A 16,064-nucleotide genomic window follows, 5' to 3' on the forward strand; every position below is an offset into this window, starting at 1 on the left:
CACTGAGTGAGCCGACATTCACATTGAAGCACACTGAATGAGCCGACATTCACATTGTAGCACACTGAATGAGCCGAAACTCACATTGTAGCACACTGAATGAGCCGACATTCACATTGTAGCACACTGAATGAGCCGACATTCACATTGTAGCACACTAAATGAGCCGAAACTCACATTGTAGCACACTGAATGAGCCGAAACTCACATTGTAGCACACTGAATGAGCCGAAACTCACATTGTAGCACACTGAACGAGCCGACATTCACATTGTAGCACACTGAATGAGCCGACATTCACATTGTAGCACACTGAATGAGCCGAAATTCACATTGTAGCACACTGAATGAAGCGACATTCACATTGTAGCACACTGAATGAGCCGGAACTCACATTGTAGCACACTGAATGAGCCGACATTCACATTGTAGCACACTAAATGAGCCGAAACTCACATTGTAGCACACTGAATGAGCCGAAACTCACATTGTAGCACACTGAATGAGCCGAAACTCACATTGTAGCACACTGAATGAGCCGAAACTCACATTGTAGCACACTGAACGAGCCGACATTCACATTGTAGCACACTGAATGAGCCGACATTCACATTGTAGCACACTGAATGAGCCGAAATTCACATTGTAGCACACTGAATGCTACAATGCAACATGTGGGAGCCCAATTGTGGGGGAGGGGGGGAAAGGAGAGATGAACCTAGGTACAAGATGCAGGGGGGGGGGGGAGAAGTGGGAGCCTAATAGCTGTGGGGGAGCTGGTAATAAGAAGAGGCAGCAGCGGGGGGGGGGGGAGATGACCCTAGGTACAAAATGCAGGAGGGGGGAGGGGGGGAGCAGCGGGAGCCTAACAGCTGTGGGGGAGCTGGTAATGAGAGGCAGCAGCAGAGGGGGGGGGGGGGGAGCAGAGGGGGGGGGGGGGGTTGAAGAAATTAACCTAGGTACAGGAATACTAGATGCAGGAGGGGGGGGGGGGGGAGTTGAAGCAGGAGCCCAATAGCTGTGGAGGCAGCAGAAGGTTCTGATGAGATGCGGCCGGGAGCCAGTCGCGGGATTGCGGAGGGAGGAAAGGGGGGGGGGGGAGAGGCGCAGATAAAAATTTGCTCGATTCTAGGGAGAGGCGGCGCCCGATGTGGCAGCAGAGCGGACCAGCGACCAGGCCAGCAGACCCCTTCATGATGATGTGCATGTGCCCAGGGCCGGTGCAAGGTTTCTCGGCACCCTAGGCAAATTGTCAGCTGCGCCCCCCCCCCCCATATATGTGTGTGCATGTAGTCTCATATTATATAATTATATATATATATATATATATATATATATATACATACATACACACACACACACACACACACACACACACATGGTCGAAGTGGAAATTTGGAAGTGGGGGTATGCAAAAGTCAAGGATGTAAATATGCACGTGCCTTCGGCGCGCACGCTCCAGAAAAGGGGGCGTGGTCACCCAAAAGGGGGCATGTCCCGTGTAGTAAAACCCCTTATACTATCTAGTACTGGTGCCCCTTTCACATTATAGCACACGGTACGAGCTGAAATTCACATTGTAGCACACTGAATAAGCCGAAATTCCCCTTGTAGCACACTGAATGAGCCGAAATTCACATTATAGCACACTGTATGAGCCGAAATTTACCTTGTAGCACACTGAATGAGCCGACATTCACATTGTAGCACACTGAATGAGACGAAATTCACATTGTAGCACACTGAATGAGCCGACATTCACATTGTAGCACACTGAATGAGCCGAAATTCACATTGTAGCACACTGAATGAGCCGAAATTCACATTATAGCACACTGAATGAGCCGACATTCACATTGTAGCACACTGAATGAGCCGACATTCACATTGTAGCACACTGAATGAGCCGACATTCACATTGTAACACACTGAATGAGCCGACATTCACATTGTAGCACACTGAATGAGCCGAAATTCACATTATAGCACACTGAATGAGCCGACATTCACATTGTAGCACACTGAATGAGCCGACATTCACATTGTAGCACACTGAATGAGCCGACATTCACATTGTAACACACTGAATGAGCCGACATTCACATTGTAGCACACTGAATGAGCCGACATTCACATTGTAGCACACTGAATGAGACGAAATTCACATTGTAGCACACTGAATGAGCCAAAATTCACATTGTAGCACACTGAATGAGCCGAAATTCACATTGTAGCACACTGAATGAGCCGAAATTCACATTATAGCACACTGAATGAGCCGACATTCACATTGTAGCACACTGAATGAGCCGACATTCACATTGTAGCACACTGAATGAGCCGACATTCACATTGTAACACACTGAATGAGCCGACATTCACATTGTAGCACACTGAATGAGCTGAAATTCACATTGTAGCACACTGAATGAGACAAAATTCACATTGTAGCACACTGAATGAGCCAAAATTCACATTGTAGGACACTGAATGAGCCGACATTCACATTGTAACACACTGAATGAGCCGAAATTCACATTGTAGCACACTGAATGAGCCGACATTCACATTGTAACACACTGAATGAGCCGACATTCACATTGTAGCACACTGAATGAGCCGAAATTCACATTGTAGCACACTGAGTGAGCCGACATTCACATTGAAGCACACTGAATGAGCCGACATTCACATTGTAGCACACTGAATGAGCCGAAACTCACATTGTAGCACACTGAATGAGCCGACATTCACATTGTAGCACACTGAATGAGCCGACATTCACATTGTAGCACACTAAATGAGCCGAAACTCACATTGTAGCACACTGAATGAGCCGAAACTCACATTGTAGCACACTGAATGAGCCGAAACTCACATTGTAGCACACTGAACGAGCCGACATTCACATTGTAGCACACTGAATGAGCCGACATTCACATTGTAGCACACTGAATGAGCCGAAATTCACATTGTAGCACACTGAATGAGCCGACATTCACATTGTAGCACACTGAATGAGCCGGAACTCACATTGTAGCACACTGAATGAGCCGACATTCACATTGTAGCACACTAAATGAGCCGAAACTCACATTGTAGCACACTGAATGAGCCGAAACTCACATTGTAGCACACTGAATGAGCCGAAACTCACATTGTAGCACACTGAATGAGCCGAAACTCACATTGTAGCACACTGAACGAGCCGACATTCACATTGTAGCACACTGAATGAGCCGACATTCACATTGTAGCACACTGAATGAGCCGAAATTCACATTGTAGCACACTGAATGCTACAATGCAACATGTGGGAGCCCAATTGTGGGGGAGGGGGGGAAAGGAGAGATGAACCTAGGTACAAGATGCAGGGGGGGGGGGGAGAAGTGGGAGCCTAATAGCTGTGGGGGAGCTGGTAATAAGAAGAGGCAGCAGCGGGGGGGGGGGGGGGAGATGACCCTAGGTACAAAATGCAGGAGGGGGGAGGGGGGGAGCAGCGGGAGCCTAACAGCTGTGGGGGAGCTGGTAATGAGAGGCAGCAGCAGAGGGGGGGGGGGGGGGAGCAGAGGGGGGGGGGTTGAAGAAATTAACCTAGGTACAGGAATACTAGATGCAGGAGGGGGGGGGGGAGTTGAAGCAGGAGCCCAATAGCTGTGGAGGCAGCAGAAGGTTCTGATGAGATGCGGCCGGGAGCCAGTCGCGGGATTGCGGAGGGAGGGGGGGGGGGGGAGAGGCGCAGATAAAAATTTGCTCGATTCTAGGGAGAGGCGGCGCCCGATGTGGCAGCAGAGCGGACCAGCGACCAGGCCAGCAGACCCCTTCATGATGGTGTGCATGTGCCCTGTAGTCCGTGGAAGACCATCGCGTGGGGGAGCGGCGGATCGTCTGCTCACATAACTCAGGAGCGCAGGCGGCAGCAGCAGCAGGCTGTGCATTATAACTCATTCCTCAGGAATGAGTATAATGCGCAGCCTGCTGCTGCTGCCGCCTGCACTCCTGAGTCCCACGTTATGATTCCTCTGTGGGCGGCTCAGCTGTGGGCTATGATCGCAGAGGTGGGGGCCCGGGGGGGGGGGCGGCTGCACGGCACTGACGGCAGGCCGGGTTGAAGAAGAACTTAAGTAGGGCACTGGCAGGCACACACAGACACAGTCAACTCACGTTTGAAGGCACGGCACTGGCAGACAGTCAGACGTGGTGGGCCAGGCGCCAACGAGCTGCTCCTCTTAAAGAATAGGAGGAGTGTGTGTGTTCTCTTTCACTTTCGTTCCGCCCTCCAGTGGTCGCCGCCCCTAGGCAGCTGCCTAAAGCTGCCTAGTGGTAGCGCCGGCCCTGAGAACAAGGCAAGAGGAAGATCTGAGACAAAGAAATCTGACTTTTACAAGAGCTGACCAGAGGAAAGCACAAACACAGTCCACCACTACCACAAATAATGCAGTCGAGTTTCCCACATTTGGGGAAATCACAGGGGTCAGCATACCCAGAGTGCAATGAATGAACCGCACCCTGGGAGAACAATCTTCATAACAATGGTATCTCCTATGCAAAATAAGTATGATTTGGGATATGGCTGGGGAGGGCCGCTGCTCAGGCACATCTCTGTCAAGTAAAGGAGATTCAACTGAGGCAGCACAAGGGAACTCTCATCTGGGGACAGCAACTGCAGGGAGAACACATATTTTCAGATGAACATGGGAGGGCAGAAGGCTGCCTAATACTGAAGCACCCCCAAACAACAAACCAAATGCAACAACTAGTGCAAGCATTCCTGGGGGAAGGCCTGCAGCAGATAGATTTGCATATGGTGATGTCATCCAAGCAGTGGGTCAAAGTTGGCTTCAACCCTCGTTTGCATATGAAAAGAGAAAAGGGGCGTGCAGGGCATGGTGGCCTTTTGCGGCACTTGGCTGACCCCTAGTTTGCATTAAACACCTCCACCCTCCTTCGGTGTGGGGCTCATGTTGGCTATGCCCCAGCCCCTGAAGCATTCAAGCTGATTTCTTGCAGCAGCTGGGCACTGTAACAGCTCCAGAGCTGCTCTGTAAGGCAAGTAAAAGGGTGTGGGCCCTGCAGCACTACCTGTAGTTCGCATTGTGCGTTGGAAGGCACAAAGTAAGCAGAACGGAGGAGAAGTCAGGATAGTGCGCAAGGGCATAGAAGGGAGCGGCTCAAGAAAAGAGAAGTGGAAACAGACAGCAAACTAGGCTGGAGAGAGACCTGAGACAAAGAGATCTGAATTATACGAGACCTGACCAGGGGAAACACAAATTATGCAGTCAAGTTTCCCACATTTGGGGAAATCGCAGGGGCAGCACACCCAGAGTGCAATGGGTGAGCCTTGCCCTGGGAGAAGCACCTTCATGATCATAGTATCTCACCTGGCAGGTAAGTAGGAGTTGGGCTAGAGCTGGGGAGGGTCGCTGCTCGGGCACCCCCCTGTCAAGTGAAGGAGATCCAACTGAGGCAGCACAAGGAAACTCTCGAAAGAAGAACAAGGCTAGAGGAAGATCTGAAACAAAGAAATCTGACTTTTACCAGAGCTGACCAGAGGAAAACACAAACACAGTCCCCCACTACCAACAAATAAAGCAGTCGCGTTTCCCACATTTGGGGAAATCACAGGGGTCAGCATACCCAGAATGCAATGAATGAACCTCACCCTGGGAGAGTAATCTTCATGACCATGGTATCTCCTATGCAAAATAAGTATGATTTGGGATAGGGCTGGGGAGGGCCGCTGCTCATGCACATCTCTGTCAAGTAAAGGAGATTCAACTGAGGCAGCACAAGGGAACTCTCATCTGGGGACAACAACTGCAGGGAGAACACATATTTTCAGATGAACATGGGAGGGCAGAAGGCTGCCTAATACTGAAGCACCCCCAAACAACAAACCAAATGCAACAACTAGTGCAAGCATTCCTGGGGGAAGTTCTGCAGAAGACGGATTTGCATACGGTGATGTCATCCAAGCAGTGGGTCAAAGTTGGCTTCAACCATCATCTGCATATGAAAAGAGAAAAGGAGCGTGCAGGGCATGGCGGCCTTTTGCGGTGCTTGGATGACCCCTAGTTCGCATTAAACACCCCACCCTCCTTTGGTGTGGGGCTCATGTTGGCCATGCCCCATCCCCTGAAGCATTCAAGCTGATTTATTGCAGCAGCTGGGCACTGTAACAGCTCCAGAGCTGCTCTGAACGGCAAGTAAAAGGGTGTGGGCCCTGCAGCACTACCTGTAGTTTGCATTGTGCATTGGAAGGCACAAAGTAAGCAGACGGGAGAAGTCAGGATAGTGCGCAAGGGCATAGAAGGGAGCGGCTCAAGAAAAGAGAAGTTGAAACAGACAGCAAACTAGGCTGGAGAGAGACCTGAGACAAAGAGATCTGAATTATACGAGAGCCGACCAGGGGAAACACAAATTATGCAGTCAAGTTTCCCACATTTGGGGAAATCGCAGGAGCAGCACACCCAGAGTGCAATGGGTGAGCCTTGCCCTGGGAGAAGCACCTACATGATCATAGTATCTCACCTGCCAGGTAAGTAGAAGTTGGGCTAGAGCTGGGGAGGGTCGCTGCTCGGGCACCCCCCTGTCAAGTGAAGGAGATCCAACTGAGGCAGCACAAGGAAACTCTCGAAAGAAGAACAAGGCTAGAGGAAGATCTGAAACAAAGAAATCTGACTTTTACCAGAGCTGACCAGAGGAAAGCACAAACACAGTCCCCCACTACCACAAATAAAGCAGTCGAGTTTCCCACATTTGGGGAAATCACAGGGGTCAGCATACCCAGAATGCAATGAATGAACCTCACCGTGGGAGAACAATCTTCATGACCATGGTATCTCCTATGCAAAATAAGTATGATTTGGGATAGGGCTGGGGAGGGCCGCTGCTCAGGCACATCTCTGTCAAGTAAAGGAGATTCAACTGAGGCAGCACAAGGGAACTCTCATCTGGGGACAACAACTGCAGGGAGAACACATATTTTCAGATGAACATGGGAGGGTAGAAGGCTGCCTAATACTGAAGCACCCCCAAACAACAAACCAAATGCAACAACTAGTGCAAGCATTCCTGGGGGAAGGCCTGCAGCAGATGGATTTGCAAACGGTGATGTCATCCAAGCAGTGGGTCAAAGTTGGCTTCAACCCTCGTCTGCATATGAAAAGAGAAAAGGGGCGTGCAGGGCATGGCGGCCTTTTGCGGCGCTTGGATGACCCCTAGTTCGCATTAAACACCTCCACCCTCCTTCGGTGTGGGGCTCATGTTGGCTATGCCCCAGCCCCTGAAGCATTCAAGCTGATTTCTTGCAGCAGCTGGGCACTGTAACAGCTCCAGAGCTGCTCTGTACGGCAAGTAAAAGGGTGTGGGCCCTGCAGCACTACCTGTAGTTTGCATTGTGCATTGGAAGGCACAAAGTAAGCAGACAGGAGGAGAAGTCAGGATAGTGCACAAGGGTATAAAAGGGAGGGGCTCATGAAAAAAGAAGTGGAAACAGACAGCAAACTAGGCTGGAGAGAGACCTGAGACAAAGAGATCTGAATTATACGAGAGCCGACCAGGGGAAACACAAATTATGCAGTCAAGCTTCACACATTTGGGGAAATCAGAGTGCAATGGGTGAGCCTTGCCCTGGGAGAAGCACCTTCATGATCATAGTATCTCACCTGGCAGGTAAGTAGAAGTTGGGCTAGAGCTGGGGAGGGTCGCTGCTCGGGCACCCCCCTGTCAAGTGAAAGAGATCCAACTGAGGCAGCACAAGGGAACTCTCGAAAGAAGAACAAGGCTAGAGGAAGATCTGAGACAAATAAATCTGACTTTTACCAGAGCTGTCCAGAGGAAAGCACAAACACAGTCCCCCACTACCACAAATAATGCAGTAGAGTTTCCCACATTTGGGGAAATCACAGGGGTCAGCATACCCAGAATGCAATGAATGAACCTCACCCTGGGAGAACAATCTTCATGACCATGGTATCGCCTATGCAAAATAAGTATGATTTGGGATAGGGCTGGGGAGGGCCGCTGCTCAGGCACATCTCTGTCAAGTAAAGGAGATTCAACTGAGGCAGCACAAGGGAACTCTCATCTGGGGACAACAACTGCAGGGAGAACACATATTTTCAGATAAACATGGGAGGGCAGAAGGCTGCCTAATACTGAAGCACCCCCAAACAACAAACCAAATGCAACAACTAGTACAAGCATTCCTGGGGGAAGGCCTGCGGCAGATGGATTTGCATATGGTGATGTCATCCAAGCAGTGGGTCAAAGTTGGCTTCAACCCTCGTCTGCATATGAAAAAAGAAAAGGGGCGTGCAGGGCATGGCGGCCTTTTGCGGCGCTTGGATGACCCCTAGTTCGCATTAAACACCTCCACCCTCCTTCGGTGTGGGGCTCATGTTGGCTATGCCCCAGCCCCTGAAGCATTCAAGCTGATTTCTTGCAGCAGCTAGGCACTGTAACAGCTCCAGAGCTGCTCTGAACGGCAAGTTAAAGGGTGTGGGCCCTGCAGCACTACCTGTAGTTTGCATTGTGCATTGGAAGGCACAAAGTAAGCAGACGGGAGAAGTCAGGATAGTGCGCAAGGGCATAGAAGGGAGCGGCTCAAGAAAAGAGAAGTTGAAACAGACAGCAAACTAGGCTGGAGAGAGACCTGAGACAAAGAGATCTGAATTATACGAGAGCCGACCAGGGGAAACACAAATTATGCAGTCAAGTTTCCCACATTTGGGGAAATCGCAGGAGCAGCACACCCAGAGTGCAATGGGTGAGCCTTGCCCTGGGAGAAGCACCTACATGATCACAGTATCTCACCTGCCAGGTAAGTAGAAGTTCGGCTAGAGCTGGGGAGGGTCGCTGCTTGGGTACCCCCCTGTCAAGTGAAGGAGATCCAACTGAGGCAGCACAAGGGAACTCTCGAAAGAAGAACAAGGCTAGAGGAAGATCTGAGACAAATAAATCTGACTTTTACCAGAGCTGACCAGAGGAAAGCACAAACACAGTCCCCCAATACCACAAATAATGCAGTCGAGTTTCCCACATTTGGGGAAATCACAGGGGTCAGCATACCCAGAATGCAATGAATGAACCTCACCCTGGGAGAACAATCTTCATGACCATGGTATCTCCTATGCAAAATAAGTATGATTTGGGATAGGGCTGGGGAGGGCCGCTGCTCAGGCACATCTCTGTCAAGTAAAGGAGATTCAACTGAGGCAGCACAAGGGAACTCTCATCTGGGGACAACAACTGCAGGGAGAACACATATTTTCAGATGAACATGGGAGGGCAGAAGGCTGCCTAATACTGAAGCACCCCCAAACAACAAACCAAATGCAACAACTAGTGCAAGCATTCCTGGGGGAAGGCCTGCAGCAGATGGATTTGCATACGGTGATGTCATCCAAGCAGTGGGTCAAAGTTGGCTTCAACCCTCGTCTGCATATGAAAAGAGAAAAGGGGCGTGCAGGGCATGGCGGCCTTTTGCGGCGCTTGGATGACCCCTAGTTCACATTAAACACCTCCACCCTCCTTCGGTGTAGGGCTCATGTTTGCTATGCCCCAGCCCCTGAAGCATTCAAGCTGATTTCTTGCAGCAGCTGGGCACTGTAACAGCTCCAGAGCTGCTCTGTACGGCAAGTAAAAGGGTGTGGGCCCTGCAGCACTACCTGTAGTTTGCATTGTGCATTGGAAGGCACAAAGTAAGCAGACCGGAGGAGAAGTCAGGATAGTGCACAAGGGTATAAAAGGGAGGGGCTCATGAAAAAAGAAGTGGAAACAGACAGCAAACTAGGCTGGAGAGAGACCTGAGACAAAGAGATCTGAACTATACGAGAGCCGACCAGGGGAAACACAAATTATGCAGTCAAGCTTCCCACATTTGGGGAAATCAGAGTGCAATGGGTGAGCCTTGCCCTGGGAGAAGCACCTTCATGATCATAGTATCTCACCTGGCAGGTAAGTAGGAGTTGGGCTAGAGCTGGGGAGGGTCGCTGCTCGGGCACCCCCCTGTCAAGTGAAAGAGATCCAACTGAGGCAGCACAAGGGAACTCTCGAAAGAAGAACAAGGCTAGAGGAAGATCTGAGACAAAGAAATAAGACTTTTACCAGAGCTGACCAGAGGAAAGCACAAACACAGTCCCCCACTACCACAAATAATGCAGTCGAGTTTCCCACATTTGGGGAAATCACAGGGGTCAGCATACCCAGAATGCAATGAATGAACCTCACCCTGGGAGAACAATCTTCATGACCATGGTATATCCTATGCAAAATAAGTATGATTTGGGATAGGGCTGGGGAGGGACGCTGCTCAGGCACATCTCTGTCAAGTAAAGGAGATTCAACTGAGGCAGCACAAGGGAACTCTCATCTGGGGACAACAACTGCAGGGAGAACACATATTTTCAGATGAACATGGGAGGGCAGAAGGCTGCCTAATACTGAAGCACCCCCAAACAACAAACCAAATGCAACAACTAGTGCAAGCATTCCTGGGGGAAGGCCTGCAGCAGATGGATTTGCATACGGTGATGTCATCCAAACAGTGGGTCAATGTTGGCTTCAACCCTTGTCTGCATATGAAAAGAGAAAAGGGGCGTGCAGGGCATGGCGGCCTTTTGCGGCGCTTGGATGACCCCTAGTTCACATTAAACACCTCCACCCTCCTTCGGTGTGGGGCTCATGTTGGCTATGCCCCAGCCCCTGAAGCATTCAAGCTGATTTCTTGCAGCAGCTGGGCACTGTAACAGCTCCAGAGCTGCTCTGTACGGCAAGTAAAAGGGTGTGGGCCCTGCAGTACTACCTGTAGTTTGCATTGTGCATTGGAAGGCACAAAGTAAGCAGACAGGAGGAGAAGTCAGGATAGTGCACAAGGGTATAAAAGGGAGGGGCTCATGAAAAAAGAAGTGGAAACAGACAGCAAACTAGGCTGGAGAGAGACCTGAGACAAAGAGATCTGAATTATACGAGAGCCGACCAGGGGAAACACAAATTATGCAGTCAAGCTTCCCACATTTGGGGAAATCGCAGGGGCACCACACCCAGAGTGCAATGGGTGAGCCTTGCCCTGGGAGAAGCACCTTCATGATCATAGTATCTCACCTGGCAGGTAAGTAGGAGTTGGGCTAGAGCTGGGGAGGGTCGCTGCTCGGGCACCCCCCTGTCAAGTGAAAGAGATCCAACTGAGGCAGCACAAGGGAACTCTCGAAAGAAGAACAAGGCTAGAGGAAGATCTGAGACAAAGAAATCTGACTTTTACCAGAGCTGACCAGAGGAAAGCACAAACACAGTCCCCCACTACCACAAATAATGCAGTCGAGTTTCCCACATTTGGGGAAATCACAGGGGTCAGCATACCCAGAATGCAATGAATGAACCTCACCCTGGGAGAACAATCTTCATGACCATGGTATATCCTATGCAAAATAAGTATGATTTGGGATAGGGCTGGGGAGGGCCGCTGCTCAGGCACATCTCTGTCAAGTAAAGGAGATTCAACTGAGGCAGCACAAGGGAACTCTCATCTGGGGACAACAACTGCAGGGAGAACACATATTTTCAGATGAACATGGGAGGGCAGAAGGCTGCCTAATACTGAAGCACCCCCAAACAACAAACCAAATGCAACAACTAGTGCAAGCATTCCTGGGGGAAGGCCTGCAGCAGATGGATTTGCATACGGTGATGTCATCCAAGCAGTGGGTCAAAGTTGGCTTCAACCCTCGTCTGCATATGAAAAGAGAAAAGGGGCGTGCAGGGCATGGCGGCCTTTTGCGGCGCTTGGATGACCCCTAGTTCACATTAAACACCTCCACCCTCCTTCGGTGTGGGGCTCATGTTGGCTATGCCCCAGCCCCTGAAGCATTCAAGCTGATTTCTTGCAGCAGCTGGGCACTGTAACAGCTCCAGAGCTGCTCTGTACGGCAAGTAAAAGGGTGTGGGCCCTGCAGCACTACCTGTAGTTTGCATTGTGCATTGGAAGGCACAAAGTAAGCAGACAGGAGGAGAAGTAAGGATAGTGCACAAGGGTATAAAAGGGAGGGGCTCATGAAAAAAGAAGTGGAAACAGACAGCAAACTAGGCTGGAGAGAGACCTGAGACAAAGAGATCTGAATTATACGAGAGCCGACCACGGGAAACACAAATTATGCAGTCAAGCTTCCCACATTTGGGGAAATCGCAGGGGCACCACACCCAGAGTGCAATGGGTGAGCCTTGCCCTGGGAGAAGCACCTTCATGATCATAGTATCTCACCTGGCAGGTAAGTAGGAGTTGGGCTAGAGCTGGGGAGGGTCGCTGCTCGGGCACCCCCCTGTCAAGTGAAAGAGATCCAACTGAGGCAGCACAAGGGAACTCGCGAAAGAAGAACAAGGCTAGAGGAAGATCTGAGACAAAGAAATAAGACTTTTACCAGAGCTGTCCAGAGGAAAGCACAAACACAGTCCCCCACTACCACAAATAATGCAGTCGAGTTATCCACATTTGGGGAAATCACAGGGGTCAGCATACCCAGAATGCAATGAATGAACCTCACCCTGGGAGAACAATCTTCATGACCATGGTATCGCCTATGCAAAATAAGTATGATTTGGGATAGGGCTGGGGAGGGCCACTGCTCAGGCACATCTCTGTCAAGTAAAGGAGATTCAACTGAGGCAGCACAAGGGAACTCTCATCTGGGGACAACAACTGCAGGGAGAACACATATTTTCAGATAAACATGGGAGGGCAGAAGGCTGCCTAATACTGAAGCACCCCCAAACAACAAACCAAATGCAACAACTAGTACAAGCATTCCTGGGGGAAGGCCTGCAGCAGATGGATTTGCATATGGTGATGTCATCCAAGCAGTGGGTCAAAGTTGGCTTCAACCCTCGTCTGCATATGAAAAGAGAAAAGGGGCGTGCAGGGCATGGCGGCCTTTTGCGGCGCTTGGATGACCCCTAGTTCGCATTAAACACCTCCACCCTCCTTCGGTGTGGGGCTCATGTTGGCTATGCCCCAGCCCCTGAAGCATTCAAGCTGATTTCTTGCAGCAGCTGGGCACTGTAACAGCTCCAGAGCTGCTCTGAACGGCAAGTAAAAGGGTGTGGGCCCTGCAGCACTACCTGTAGTTTGCATTGTGCATTGGAAGGCACAAAGTAAGCAGACGGGAGAAGTCAGGATAGTGCGCAAGGGCATAGAAGGGAGCGGCTCACGAAAAGAGAAGTTGAAACAGACAGCAAACTAGGCTGGAGAGAGACCTGAGACAAAGAGATCTGAATTATACGAGAGCCGACCAGGGGAAACACAAATTATGCAGTCAAGTTTCCCACATTTGGGGAAATCGCAGGAGCAGCACACCCAGAGTGCAATGGGTGAGCCTTGCCCTGGGAGAAGCACCTACATGATCATAGTATCTCACCTGCCAGGTAAGTAGAAGTTGGGCTAGAGCTGGGGAGGGTCGCTGCTTGGGTACCCCCCTGTCAAGTGAAGGAGATCCAACTGAGGCAGCACAAGGGAACTCTCGAAAGAAGAACAAAGCTAGAGGAAGATCTGAGACAAATAAATCTGACTTTTACCAGAGCTGACCAGAGGAAAGCACAAACACAGTCCCCCACTACCACAAATAATGCAGTCGAGTTACCCACATTTGGGGAAATCACAGGGGTCAGCATACCCAGAATGCAATGAATGAACCTCACCCTGGGAGAACAATCTTCATGACCATGGTATCTCCTATGCAAAATAAGTAAGATTTGGGATAGGGCAGGGGAGGGCCGCTGCTCAGGCACAACTCTGTCAAGTAAAGGAAATTCAACTGAGGCAGCACAAGGGAACTCTCATCTGGGGACAACAACTGCAGGGAGAACACATATTTTCAGATGAACATGGGAGGGCAGAAGGCTGCCTAATACTGAAGCACCCCCAAACAACAAACCAAATGCAACAACTAGTGCAAGCATTCCTGGGGGAAGGCCTGCAGCAGATGGATTTGCATACGGTGATGTCATCCAAGCAGTGGGTCAAAGTTGGCTTCAACCCTCGTCTGCATATGAAAAGAGAAAAGGGGCGTGCAGGGCATGGCGGCCTTTTGCGGCGCTTGGATGACCCCTAGTTCACATTAAACACCTCCACCCTCCTTCGGTGTGGGACTCATGTTTGCTATGCCCCAGCCCCTGAAGCATTCAAGCTGATTTCTTGCAGCAGCTGGGCACTGTAACAGCTCCTGAGCTGCTCTGTACGGCAAGTAAAAGGGTGTGGGCCCTGCAGCACTACCTGTAGTTTGCATTGTGCATTGGAAGGCACAAAGTAAGCAGACAGGAGGAGAAGTCAGGATAGTGCACAAGGGTATAAAAGGGAGGGGCTCATGAAAAAAGAAGTGGAAACAGACAGCAAACTAGGCTGGAGAGAGACCTGAGACAAAGAGATCTGAATTATACGAGAGCCGACCAGGGGAAACACAAATTATGCAGTCAAGCTTCCCACATTTGGGGAAATCGCAGGGGCACCACACCCAGAGTGCAATGGGTGAGCCTTGCCCTGGGAGAAGCACCTTCATGATCATAGTATCTCACCTGGCAGGTAAGTAGGAGTTGGGCTAGAGCTGGGGAGGGTCGCTGCTCGGGCACCCCCCAGTCAAGTGAAAGAGATCCAACTGAGGCAGCACAATGGAACTCTCGAAAGAAGAACAAGGCTAGAGGAAGATCTGAGACAAATAAATCTGACTTTTACCAGAGCTGTCCAGAGGAAAGCACAAACACAGTCCCCCACTACCACAAATAATGCAGTCGAGTTTCCCACATTTGGGGAAATCACAGGGGTCAGCATACCCAGAATGCAATGAATGAACCTCACCCTGGGAGAACAATCTTCATGACCATGGTATCGCCTATGCAAAATAAGTATGATTTGGGATAGGGCTGGGGAGGGCCGCTGCTCAGGCACATCTCTGTCAAGTAAAGGAGATTCAACTGAGGCAGCACAAGGGAACTCTCATCTGGGGACAACAACTGCAGGGAGAACACATATTTTCAGATAAACATGGGAGGGCAGAAGGCTGCCTAATACTGAAGCACCCCCAAACAACAAACCAAATGCAACAACTAGTACAAGCATTCCTGGGGGAAGGCCTGCAGCAGATGGATTTGCATATGGTGATGTCATCCAAGCAGTGGGTCAAAGTTGGCTTCAACCCTCGTCTGCATATGAAAAGAGAAAAGGGGCGTGCAGGGCATGGCGGCCTTTTGCGGCGCTTAGATGACCCCTAGTTCGCATTAAACACCTCCACCCTCCTTCGGTGTGGGGCTCATGTTGGCTATGCCCCAGCCCCTGAAGCATTCAAGCTGATTTCTTGCAGCAGCTGGGCACTGTAACAGCTCCAGAGCTGCTCTGAACGGCAAGTAAAAGGGTGTGGGCCCTGCAGCACTACCTGTAGTTTGCATTGTGCATTGGAAGGCACAAAGTAAGCAGACGGGAGAAGTCAGGATAGTGCGCAAGGGCATAGAAGGGAGCGGCTCAAGAAAAGAGAAGTTGAAACAGACAGCAAACTAGGCTGGAGAGAGACCTGAGACAAAGAGATCTGAATTATACGAGAGCCGACCAGGGGAAACACAAATTATGCAGTCAAGTTTCCAACATTTGGGGAAATCGCAGGAGCAGCACACCCAGAGTGCAATGGGTGAGCCTTGCCCTGGGAGAAGCACCTACATGATCATAGTATCTCACCTGGAAGGTAAGTAGAAGTTGGGCTAGAGCTGGGGAGGGTCGCTGCTCGGGTACCCCCCTGTCAAGTGAAGGAGATCCAACTGAGGCAGCACAAGGGAACTCTCGAAAGAAGAACAAGGCTAGAGGAAGATCTGAGACAAATAAATCTGACTTTTACCAGAGCTGTCCAGAGGAAAGCACAAACACAGTCCCCCACTACCACAAATAATGCAGTCGAGTTTCCCACATTTGGGGAAATCACAGGGGTCAGCATACCCAGAATGCAATGAATGAACCTCACCCTGGGAGAACAATCTTCATGACCATGGTATCTCCTATGCAAAATAAGTATGATTTGGGATAGGGCTGGGGA

General features: G+C 50.4%; 18 non-coding genes and 1 pseudogene across 18 annotated transcripts; all 19 read right to left on the bottom strand.

The window, feature by feature from the left end:
• Positions 1-4,395: 4,395 nt before the first annotated feature.
• Positions 4,396-4,559, bottom strand: LOC135008057 (U1 spliceosomal RNA). Its single transcript, XR_010207874.1, has one exon. It is a non-coding gene; the product is annotated as a U1 spliceosomal RNA (small nuclear RNA).
• A 674-nt stretch (positions 4,560-5,233) lies between these two features.
• Positions 5,234-5,396, bottom strand: LOC135008175 (U1 spliceosomal RNA). Its single transcript, XR_010207991.1, has one exon. It is a non-coding gene; the product is annotated as a U1 spliceosomal RNA (small nuclear RNA).
• A 152-nt stretch (positions 5,397-5,548) lies between these two features.
• Positions 5,549-5,713, bottom strand: LOC135008202 (U1 spliceosomal RNA). The gene has a single exon (XR_010208016.1). It is a non-coding gene; the product is annotated as a U1 spliceosomal RNA (small nuclear RNA).
• Positions 5,714-6,383: 670 nt separating this feature from the next.
• On the bottom strand, positions 6,384-6,546 carry LOC135008113 (U1 spliceosomal RNA). Its single transcript, XR_010207930.1, has one exon. It is a non-coding gene; the product is annotated as a U1 spliceosomal RNA (small nuclear RNA).
• A 152-nt stretch (positions 6,547-6,698) lies between these two features.
• Positions 6,699-6,862, bottom strand: LOC135008050 (U1 spliceosomal RNA). The gene has a single exon (XR_010207867.1). It is a non-coding gene; the product is annotated as a U1 spliceosomal RNA (small nuclear RNA).
• Positions 6,863-7,834: 972 nt separating this feature from the next.
• LOC135008021 (U1 spliceosomal RNA) lies at positions 7,835-7,998 on the bottom strand. The gene has a single exon (XR_010207840.1). It is a non-coding gene; the product is annotated as a U1 spliceosomal RNA (small nuclear RNA).
• A 671-nt stretch (positions 7,999-8,669) lies between these two features.
• LOC135008124 (U1 spliceosomal RNA) lies at positions 8,670-8,832 on the bottom strand. The gene has a single exon (XR_010207940.1). It is a non-coding gene; the product is annotated as a U1 spliceosomal RNA (small nuclear RNA).
• A 152-nt stretch (positions 8,833-8,984) lies between these two features.
• Positions 8,985-9,148, bottom strand: LOC135007976 (U1 spliceosomal RNA). Its single transcript, XR_010207795.1, has one exon. It is a non-coding gene; the product is annotated as a U1 spliceosomal RNA (small nuclear RNA).
• Positions 9,149-10,120: 972 nt separating this feature from the next.
• Positions 10,121-10,284, bottom strand: LOC135007985 (U1 spliceosomal RNA). The gene has a single exon (XR_010207804.1). It is a non-coding gene; the product is annotated as a U1 spliceosomal RNA (small nuclear RNA).
• Positions 10,285-10,958: 674 nt separating this feature from the next.
• On the bottom strand, positions 10,959-11,121 carry LOC135008325 (U1 spliceosomal RNA). Its single transcript, XR_010208106.1, has one exon. It is a non-coding gene; the product is annotated as a U1 spliceosomal RNA (small nuclear RNA).
• Positions 11,122-11,273: 152 nt separating this feature from the next.
• On the bottom strand, positions 11,274-11,437 carry LOC135007986 (U1 spliceosomal RNA). Its single transcript, XR_010207805.1, has one exon. It is a non-coding gene; the product is annotated as a U1 spliceosomal RNA (small nuclear RNA).
• A 685-nt stretch (positions 11,438-12,122) lies between these two features.
• Positions 12,123-12,274, bottom strand: LOC135008328 (U1 spliceosomal RNA; annotated as a pseudogene).
• A 152-nt stretch (positions 12,275-12,426) lies between these two features.
• Positions 12,427-12,590, bottom strand: LOC135008025 (U1 spliceosomal RNA). The gene has a single exon (XR_010207844.1). It is a non-coding gene; the product is annotated as a U1 spliceosomal RNA (small nuclear RNA).
• A 671-nt stretch (positions 12,591-13,261) lies between these two features.
• LOC135008114 (U1 spliceosomal RNA) lies at positions 13,262-13,424 on the bottom strand. Its single transcript, XR_010207931.1, has one exon. It is a non-coding gene; the product is annotated as a U1 spliceosomal RNA (small nuclear RNA).
• A 152-nt stretch (positions 13,425-13,576) lies between these two features.
• On the bottom strand, positions 13,577-13,740 carry LOC135008011 (U1 spliceosomal RNA). Its single transcript, XR_010207830.1, has one exon. It is a non-coding gene; the product is annotated as a U1 spliceosomal RNA (small nuclear RNA).
• A 674-nt stretch (positions 13,741-14,414) lies between these two features.
• Positions 14,415-14,577, bottom strand: LOC135008326 (U1 spliceosomal RNA). Its single transcript, XR_010208107.1, has one exon. It is a non-coding gene; the product is annotated as a U1 spliceosomal RNA (small nuclear RNA).
• A 152-nt stretch (positions 14,578-14,729) lies between these two features.
• Positions 14,730-14,893, bottom strand: LOC135007992 (U1 spliceosomal RNA). Its single transcript, XR_010207810.1, has one exon. It is a non-coding gene; the product is annotated as a U1 spliceosomal RNA (small nuclear RNA).
• Positions 14,894-15,564: 671 nt separating this feature from the next.
• LOC135008357 (U1 spliceosomal RNA) lies at positions 15,565-15,727 on the bottom strand. Its single transcript, XR_010208125.1, has one exon. It is a non-coding gene; the product is annotated as a U1 spliceosomal RNA (small nuclear RNA).
• A 152-nt stretch (positions 15,728-15,879) lies between these two features.
• LOC135008143 (U1 spliceosomal RNA) lies at positions 15,880-16,043 on the bottom strand. Its single transcript, XR_010207959.1, has one exon. It is a non-coding gene; the product is annotated as a U1 spliceosomal RNA (small nuclear RNA).
• Positions 16,044-16,064: the final 21 nt, after the last annotated feature.

This window comes from Pseudophryne corroboree, unplaced genomic scaffold, assembly GCF_028390025.1.
Source record: "Pseudophryne corroboree isolate aPseCor3 unplaced genomic scaffold, aPseCor3.hap2 scaffold_222, whole genome shotgun sequence".
In the NCBI taxonomy this organism is placed as follows: Eukaryota; Metazoa; Chordata; class Amphibia; order Anura; family Myobatrachidae; genus Pseudophryne; species Pseudophryne corroboree.